Source organism: Triticum aestivum, chromosome 5B (genome assembly GCF_018294505.1).
Source record: "Triticum aestivum cultivar Chinese Spring chromosome 5B, IWGSC CS RefSeq v2.1, whole genome shotgun sequence".
NCBI lineage: Eukaryota > Viridiplantae > Streptophyta > Magnoliopsida > Poales > Poaceae > Triticum > Triticum aestivum.
Genome location: NC_057807.1, coordinates 69,543,944 through 69,551,789, shown reverse-complemented (window position 1 = coordinate 69,551,789; position 7,846 = coordinate 69,543,944).

Here is a 7,846-nt window from a genome sequence, read left to right as displayed (position 1 = left end):
AGAAGAAGAAGAAGAAGAAGAAAGGAAAGAAGAAGAAGGATAGAAGAAGAAGAAGAAAGGAAAGAAGAAGAAAAAAGAAGAAGATGAGAAGGAAAGAAGAAGAAGGATAGAAGGAAACACCCCGACCACTGACCCCAACACCCCGATCCCGACACCACACCCCAACACCTGACCCCGACACCCTGACCCCGATACCCCGACCCCGACACCACACCCCGACACACAGACCACGACACCACACCCCGACCCCGACACGACACCCTAACCCCGAAACAGCACCCCGACACCGACATGACACCCCGACCCCCTAAACCTCCCGAAAAGGTGCTCTTTGGCCTTCCAGAGGCCGACGGGGTTATATATTTGTGAATTATTAGTTAGGTCATATATTTTTCGATTTTGTTATGAAAAATATCATATATAATTGTGTTGATCGGGTAGATTTAAATGTGCAGTTGTTTCATCGCTGCGAGGTTTGGTGTTCGACGACCTCGCCGTGCGTTTGACGAGCTCTGCCCCTTCATTCGTGGGTGTGCACAAATGACATGTCCTTCTCCCCCATTAATTATTTGCACAAATGACATGAAATTTGGTAGCTAGCTATATATGTGTCTTGAATCATCAGTATGCGTAACCAATATGTGTCTCCCGTTCGAAAGGGTCATAGTTATAAATATGCATGCATTTGCATATTTATAACCTTGATTTTTTTGAATTGTCCAACGCTATCCATGGACATCCCGAGTATGTGTAGATTGGGTTTGTTTTCCCATATGCTTTGCTCCAAATCCGACGCATAAATTTTGTCAATGCCTCCCCTGTTGTTCTTCGGGTACACATCCTCTCTGTTTATTGCAGAGACGTGTATTAGGAGAACAGCGGGGAGGTGCTGCCAAAATTTTGCGTCGGATCCGGATCATAGCATATGGGAAAATGAACCCAATCTACTCATACTCGGGTGGGATTAGGACCTATCATTACCTATTAGAGTGTAGGTTGCATGGACATAATAAAATTGACAAAGTAGATCAACTGATGAATATATACATGGTGAATTATATATATAATTGTTGTGTGTCCAGTAGCTCTGAAAGTCAAGATGAGTGATCATGCGTGGATGTATATCGGTCACACTGGTCAGAACAAATGGAGCGCTGAATGGTTCACAAAAACCAAGGGGTTTGTGCAAGCCGCATTTGCAAATGGCCAGAGGAAAACTTGGTGCCCCTGTTTCTGATGCGGCAATTGGGAAAAGAGGACAGAGGTTGAAATGGGTAAACACCTGCAGAAGAATGGTTTTACGGCCGATTATAAGGTGTGGACATTTCATGGTGAGTCTGCCCAACGTGACCGAGCTGAGGTGGATCATCGTCGCACCGACGAGCATGGTACCGGGATGGAAAACATGGTGCAAGACTATGATGATGCTCGGATTCGGACGAGGAGATGGAGGAATCTGCAAAGGCCTTCAATGAAATGTTGGAGTCTTCAAAACGTCCGCTCCGCGAGCACACTGAGCTTTGTCAGTTGGATGCCATCTCACAAGTAATGGCTTTGAAGGCTCAGTTCAACTTGGGCAGAGAATGCTATGACGCAATTATGACAGTATTTGGACACTTTCTACCCAAAGGCGATGTGTTGGGGATATTACCACTGGGCATGAACCGGCCTACCTGGGCTGGGTTAACTGTTGGGGAACGTAGTAATTTCAAAAAATTTCCTACGCACACGCAAGATCATGGTGATGCATAGCAACGAGACGGGAGAGTGTTTTCTACGTACCCTTGTAGACTGAAGCGGAAGCGTTGATGCAACATAGAGGAAGTAGTCGTACGTCTTCCCGGTCCAACCGATCCAAGCACCGTTACTCCGGCACCTCCGAGTTCTTGACACACGTACAGCTCGATGACGCACCCCGAACTCCGATCCAGCAGAGGTACGGGGAGGAGTTCCGTCAGCACGACGGCGTGGTGACGATCTTGATGTTCAACTGTCGTAGGGCTTCGCCTAAGCACCGCTACAATATAACCGAGGTGTAATATCGTGGAGGGGGGCACCGCACACGGCTAAGGAACGATCACGATGATCAACTTGTGTGTCTATGGGATGCCCCCTGCCCCCGTATATAAAGGAGAGGAGTAGGGGAGGGCCGGCCCTCTACTATGGCGCGCCCTGGGGAGTCCTACTCCCACGGGGAGTAGGATTCCCCCTTTCCTAGTCCAACTAGGAGTCCTTCCATGTATTAGGAGTAGGAGACAAGGAAGGGGAAGAGAGAAGGGAAGGAAGGAGGGGGTGCGGCCCCTCCCCCTAGTCCAATTCGGACTAGGCCATGGGGGGCGCGCGGCCTGCCCTAGGCAGCCCCTCTCTCTTTCCCGCAGGGCCCAATAAGGCCCAATACTTCTCCCCGGCGAATTCCCGTAACTCTCCGGTACTCCGAAAAATACCCGAATCACTCGGAACCTTTCCGAACTCCGAATATAGTCGTCCAATATATCAATCTTTACGTCTCGACCATTTCGAGACTCCTCGTCATGTCCCCGATCTCATCCGGGACTCCGAACTCCTTCGGTACGTCAAAACTCATAAACTCATAATATAACTGTCATCGAAACCTTAAGCGTGCGGACCCTACGGTTCGAGAACAATGTAGACATGACCGAGACACGTCTCCGGTCAATAACCAATAGCGGGACCTGGATGCCCATATTGGTTCCTACATATTCTATGAAGATCTTTATCGGTCAGACCGCATAACAACACACGTTGTTCCCTTTGTCATCGGTATGTTACTTGCCCGAGATTCGATCGTCGGTATCCAATACCTAGTTCAATCTGATTACCGGCAAGTCTCTTTACTCGTTCCGTAATACATCATCTCGCAACTAACTCTTTAGTTGCAATGCTTGCAAGGCTTAAGTGATGTGTATTACCGAGAGGGCCCAGAGATACCTCTCCGACATTCGGAGTGACAAATCCTAATCTCGAAATATGCCAACCCAACAAGTACCTTTGGAGACACCTGTAGAGCACCTTTATAATCACCCAGTTACGTTGTGACGTTTGGTAGCACACAAAGTGTTCCTCCGGTAAACGGGAGTTGCATAATGTCATAGTTATAGGAACATGTATAAGTCATGAAGAAAGCAATAGCAACATACTAAACGATCGGGTGCTAAGCTAACGGAATGGGTCATGTCAATCAGATCATTCAACTAATGATGTGATCCCGTTAATCAAATAACAACTCTTTGTCCATGGTTAGGAAACATAACCATCTTTGATTAACAAGCTAGTCAAGTAGAGGCATACTAGTGACACTCTGTTTGTCTATATATTCACACATGTATTATGTTTCCGGTTAATACAATTCTAGCATGAATAATAAACATTTATCATGATATAAGGAAATAAATAATAACTTTATTATTGCCTCTAGGGCATATTTCCTTCATTAACTTCATTAGTAGTATAAAGGTGATCAAGCAGATGAAGGACCAAGGCCTGTAGTCGGTTTAGAAACTGTAGCCGTAAACCGGCTTGATATGTAAACTTGTATTGTAAGTTAGGAATAGAGAGATACCAACCGAGATACGAGTATGAACCGGTTGGGACTCTATGGACCGATGGGCGTCACCCGTGTATATAAGGGGACGACCCGGCGGCGGTTCAAGGATAGACAACAACAACTCGAGGCCTAGGCGAAGCTTGTTTGCTCCCTAGTCATCGAGACCACATCAATTCCATCACAACTAGACGTAGGCTTTTACCTTCATCGAAGGGGCAGAACTAGTATAAACCCTTGTGTCTTTGTGTCCGCTTTAACCCCTTCAAGTTAACCCGTAGCGATGGCTCCACGACTAAATCCTTTCACAAGGACATCTACCGTGACAAATCCACGACAGTTGGCGCCCACCGTGGGGCTATCGCACGACGGTTTGATGATCTTGGAGGGTAAGCTCAAAGGACTCGAAGGCTATGTTGTGGGCCGGATGACCAGGAGTCGTCATGGCAAGATCTACATCGATGATGCAGGATGGGGTCCCGAAGCCGATTCGATCGAGTACGGGTACCGGGTCCCCTTTGGTGGCATACACGTTTTTATCGGCAAGATTGGTGAGCCTGGGCCAGAGCCGGACATCTGCACCGACCTCGTCGAGACGGCTCAGCGTGCGAGATCTACCTAGGTTAAACCGGCCGTGAAGCGTGCCTTCGTGGGAGTCATCCACGGAGGAGAGCATGAGGACGAGTCAGAATACGGTAGCGAGACCGTCATCTATTCCAGCGACGAGTCTTCGGAGAGACCGAATCATTGTACCAGTTGCAAGACGACCAAATTAGGGGCTGTTCTGATGGCGACAGTATTCCGGACCCCCCAGATCAGATCAACCGGGTTGGAATATTAATGGCCGCCACGCAGGCAGCGAATTACTCTTCGACCGCAGCAGCAATGCTCTCCGGATCAGCAGCGGCAGTGGAAGCAGGGGCAGGAGACCTTGTGCGCCCACCGGTTCAAGTTCTGTCTGACCTGTTTGACGCACTAGCTGCACTTATGGCAGAGGCCAATCCGGCGGATCAGGAGGCCCATGATGCAGAGATTTCAAAGGTGAGAGAGCAAATCGTACAGGCCAAAGCCGACCTGGCAGCAGAGAAGGACAGGATGGCCGCAGAGCGGGCCGCTTTGGACGCCCAGGCCTATAAGCTCATGCTCGACCAGAACGCATCACAGGAGGTCTTGAAGCGGAAGCACAGATCACGCCTGCCGTTAGGGTTCAACCCTCAAAATCTCTTTCACACTCCGGGAGCTGGAACCAGTAAGCCGCCGGGGCACCTGGAGGTAAACCGGGTCGAGGCACCAGGGCTAGGAGCGACGGTCCAACCCCGCCTGATGGAACCTCCTCGACAGAATATTGTGATTCCTCCGCCGGTTCAGACACCTCCGGGTCATTATTCTAATCCTATGGACAATCTTGTTGCAGCTGCTGCGTGATTAGAAGCTATCCCGGTCGAAGGAGACTCTCCGCAAGCAATAGTGACGCGCCGGGTTAAGGAACTTCTCCGGACCACTTTGATTCAACAGGAGGCATATTCATACAGCCGCGATCGGATTCACTCCACACCTCGTCCAAGCTGGAGCTATAGCAGGTGCCTGGATGAACCGGCTATATCGAGCAATGCGCGAGGCCGTGAAGCGGCCCATGGCAATAACCCGGCAGGTGGTGTTCGCGATGCTCAGGATGTAGTGGACCAGGCCCGGGCACGAAGGGAGGCCGAGTTAGCAGCACAGAACGAAGCGGGTCAGCTTACACCGGTTCGTCCTACCACCTCTGCCGGGCCAGGGGTCGCATGTACTTTGGGAGTGCCCTGTTTAGTCCCCGCTTTACGCAATGTACGCCTGCCCAAAGATTTCAAGGGTCCGCGCAAGGTGCCGAATTACACCGCTGATTTATCTCCAGAAGCGTGGGTAGAGAGTTATGAGATGGCCATGGAGATGTTGGAGGTGGATGAGACCGCGTGTGCAAAGTACTTCACCATGATGCTTGAAGGCACGACTCGTACTTGGTTGAAGAGCCTGCCGCCTAATTCTATCAGTTCATGGGCCCAGTTGCGGGCCCGGTTTATCCAGAATTTCAAGGATACGTGTAAGCAGCCCAAGTCCATAGTAGACCTGGCAGCTTGTGTTCAGGAGGACGGAGAGTCAACAACCTATTGGGTACGCCGCGTTTCGGAAGTCTTGCACTCGTCTGACAGGATCAATGCTGACTCTGCGATCTTAACCCTGGAGGGCAGCTGCCGGTTTATGCCTTTAAAGTTGAAATTGGGGCGTATGAAGCGGTTCTGTAACGACATGGGAACTCTCATGGCCGCTTTGGTGAAGTATGCTGATTCTGATAGTACCAAGGATCCCGAGACTGACGATGATGAAGCAGGGAAGGGAAAGAAGAATTGCAACTCCAAGGGGCATCAGTACAAACCGGCGGGCCATGGAAACGGAGGCAAGCGTAAGGCGAATGGCAGCATGGACTTTGTGGCTAACACTAATGCGTAGGACAAGGGTCAACGGCGCAGAGGTAAAACGGCGAATCATAATGGGGCTCCAAATCCTAACCCGGATCGCTTAAACTATTTTTTGAATCAGCCTTGTCCAAAGCACGGGACGAAGGAGGCTCCGGCTAACCACCTTTGGAAGGATTGTTACATTATGCAGGAATTTAAGAACTCTAATGCCCTCTGGTATGACCGTGGGTCAGGTGGTGGCTCAGGATCCGGTTTCCATGGGCCGGGTCACGATGGAGCTTCCGGTTCAGGTTTCAATCAGGGCGGTCATAATAATCAGAGTAATCAGAGTGGCCAAGGGGGTTACAACCAACAGCAGCAGTCGGGTTATCAGAGCCAGCCAAAGCAGTTGAACAATGGGCAGTATCACGTTTTCACAACTAGCTTGGATAAGCGCGACCGAAAACTCCACAAGCGAGCGGTGAACTCTGTTGAACCAGCCGTACCATGTTACTTACGCTGGTCGGAGCAGCCTATCGTGTGGAGCAAGGAGGATCACCCACCCCGGGTTGACAATCCGGGCCAGTTGGCATTAGTGGTAGACCCTCAGGTGGGAGGTTATAAATTCACCAAGGTGCTCATGGATGGAGGGAGCAGTATTAACATCCTGTATTATGAGACATTCCGCCGCATGGGGCTAACAGATAAAGATCTCAGACCGTCTAATACGGTGTTCCATGGTTTGGTGCCTGGCAAATCAGCATATCCTGTTGGTAAGATAGCACTGGAGGTGGCTTTGGGGACGAGCATGATTCCCGATCCGAGACACTAACCTTTGAGGTGGTGAAAATCCGGAGCCCGTATCATGCCTTGTTTTGGCGGCCGGCTTATGCCAAATTCATGGCACGGCCTTGTTATATCTATTTGCATCTCAAGATGCCGGGCCACAAGGGGACAATAACGGTTCATGGGAGCCGCAAGATTGGTTTGGAATGTGAGGAAGCTGATGCAGCCTATGCAGAGTCGGTATGTGCCACGGAGGAGTTGAAATATTATAGGGACAATGTTGATCCGGCGGACATGACCCCGTTGAAGAAGCCCACTACAGAGCATGATTCAGATCTGAAGTTCAAATCGGCGGCTGAGACCAAGCTTGTTGACTTCGTGCCCGGCGATTCGTCCAAGCAGTTCATTGTCAGTGCCAATTTGGACCCTAAATAGGAAAGCGCGCTCATCGACTTCATCCATGAGAATCGGGACATTTTTGCATGGAAGCCTTCTGACATGCCAGATGTATCGAGAGAACTCGCCGAGCACACTCTTAATGTTGACCCCAAGTATAAACCGGTAAAGCAGTTTCTCCGCCGGTTTAACGAAGAAAGGCGCAAAGCTATTGGAGAGGAAGTGGCCAGGCTCTTAGCGGCTGGCTTTATCATTGAGGTGTTCCATCCAGAGTGGCTTGCTAATCCGGTGCTGGTTCTTAATAAAAACGGCACTTGGCGTATGTGTGTGGATTACATGGATCTTAACAAGGCTTGTCCAGCGGATCCTTTTGCCCTCCCCCGCATTGACCAGATTATTGATGCCACAGCGGGTTGTGAGCGTTTGAGTTTTTTGGATGCATACTCTGGGTATCATCAGATCAAAATGGCGGTTAAGGACCAGGAGAAGACGGCGTTTATTACTCCCTTTGGAGCCTTCTGCTATGTATCTATGCCTTTTGGGCTCAAGAGCGCCCAAGCCACTTATCAACGGTGTGTATAGAATTGCCTGCATAAACAGATCGGCCGTAATGTGCACGCCTATGTGGATGATATTGTAGTCAAGTCAAGGCAGAAGGAGACGCTGGTTG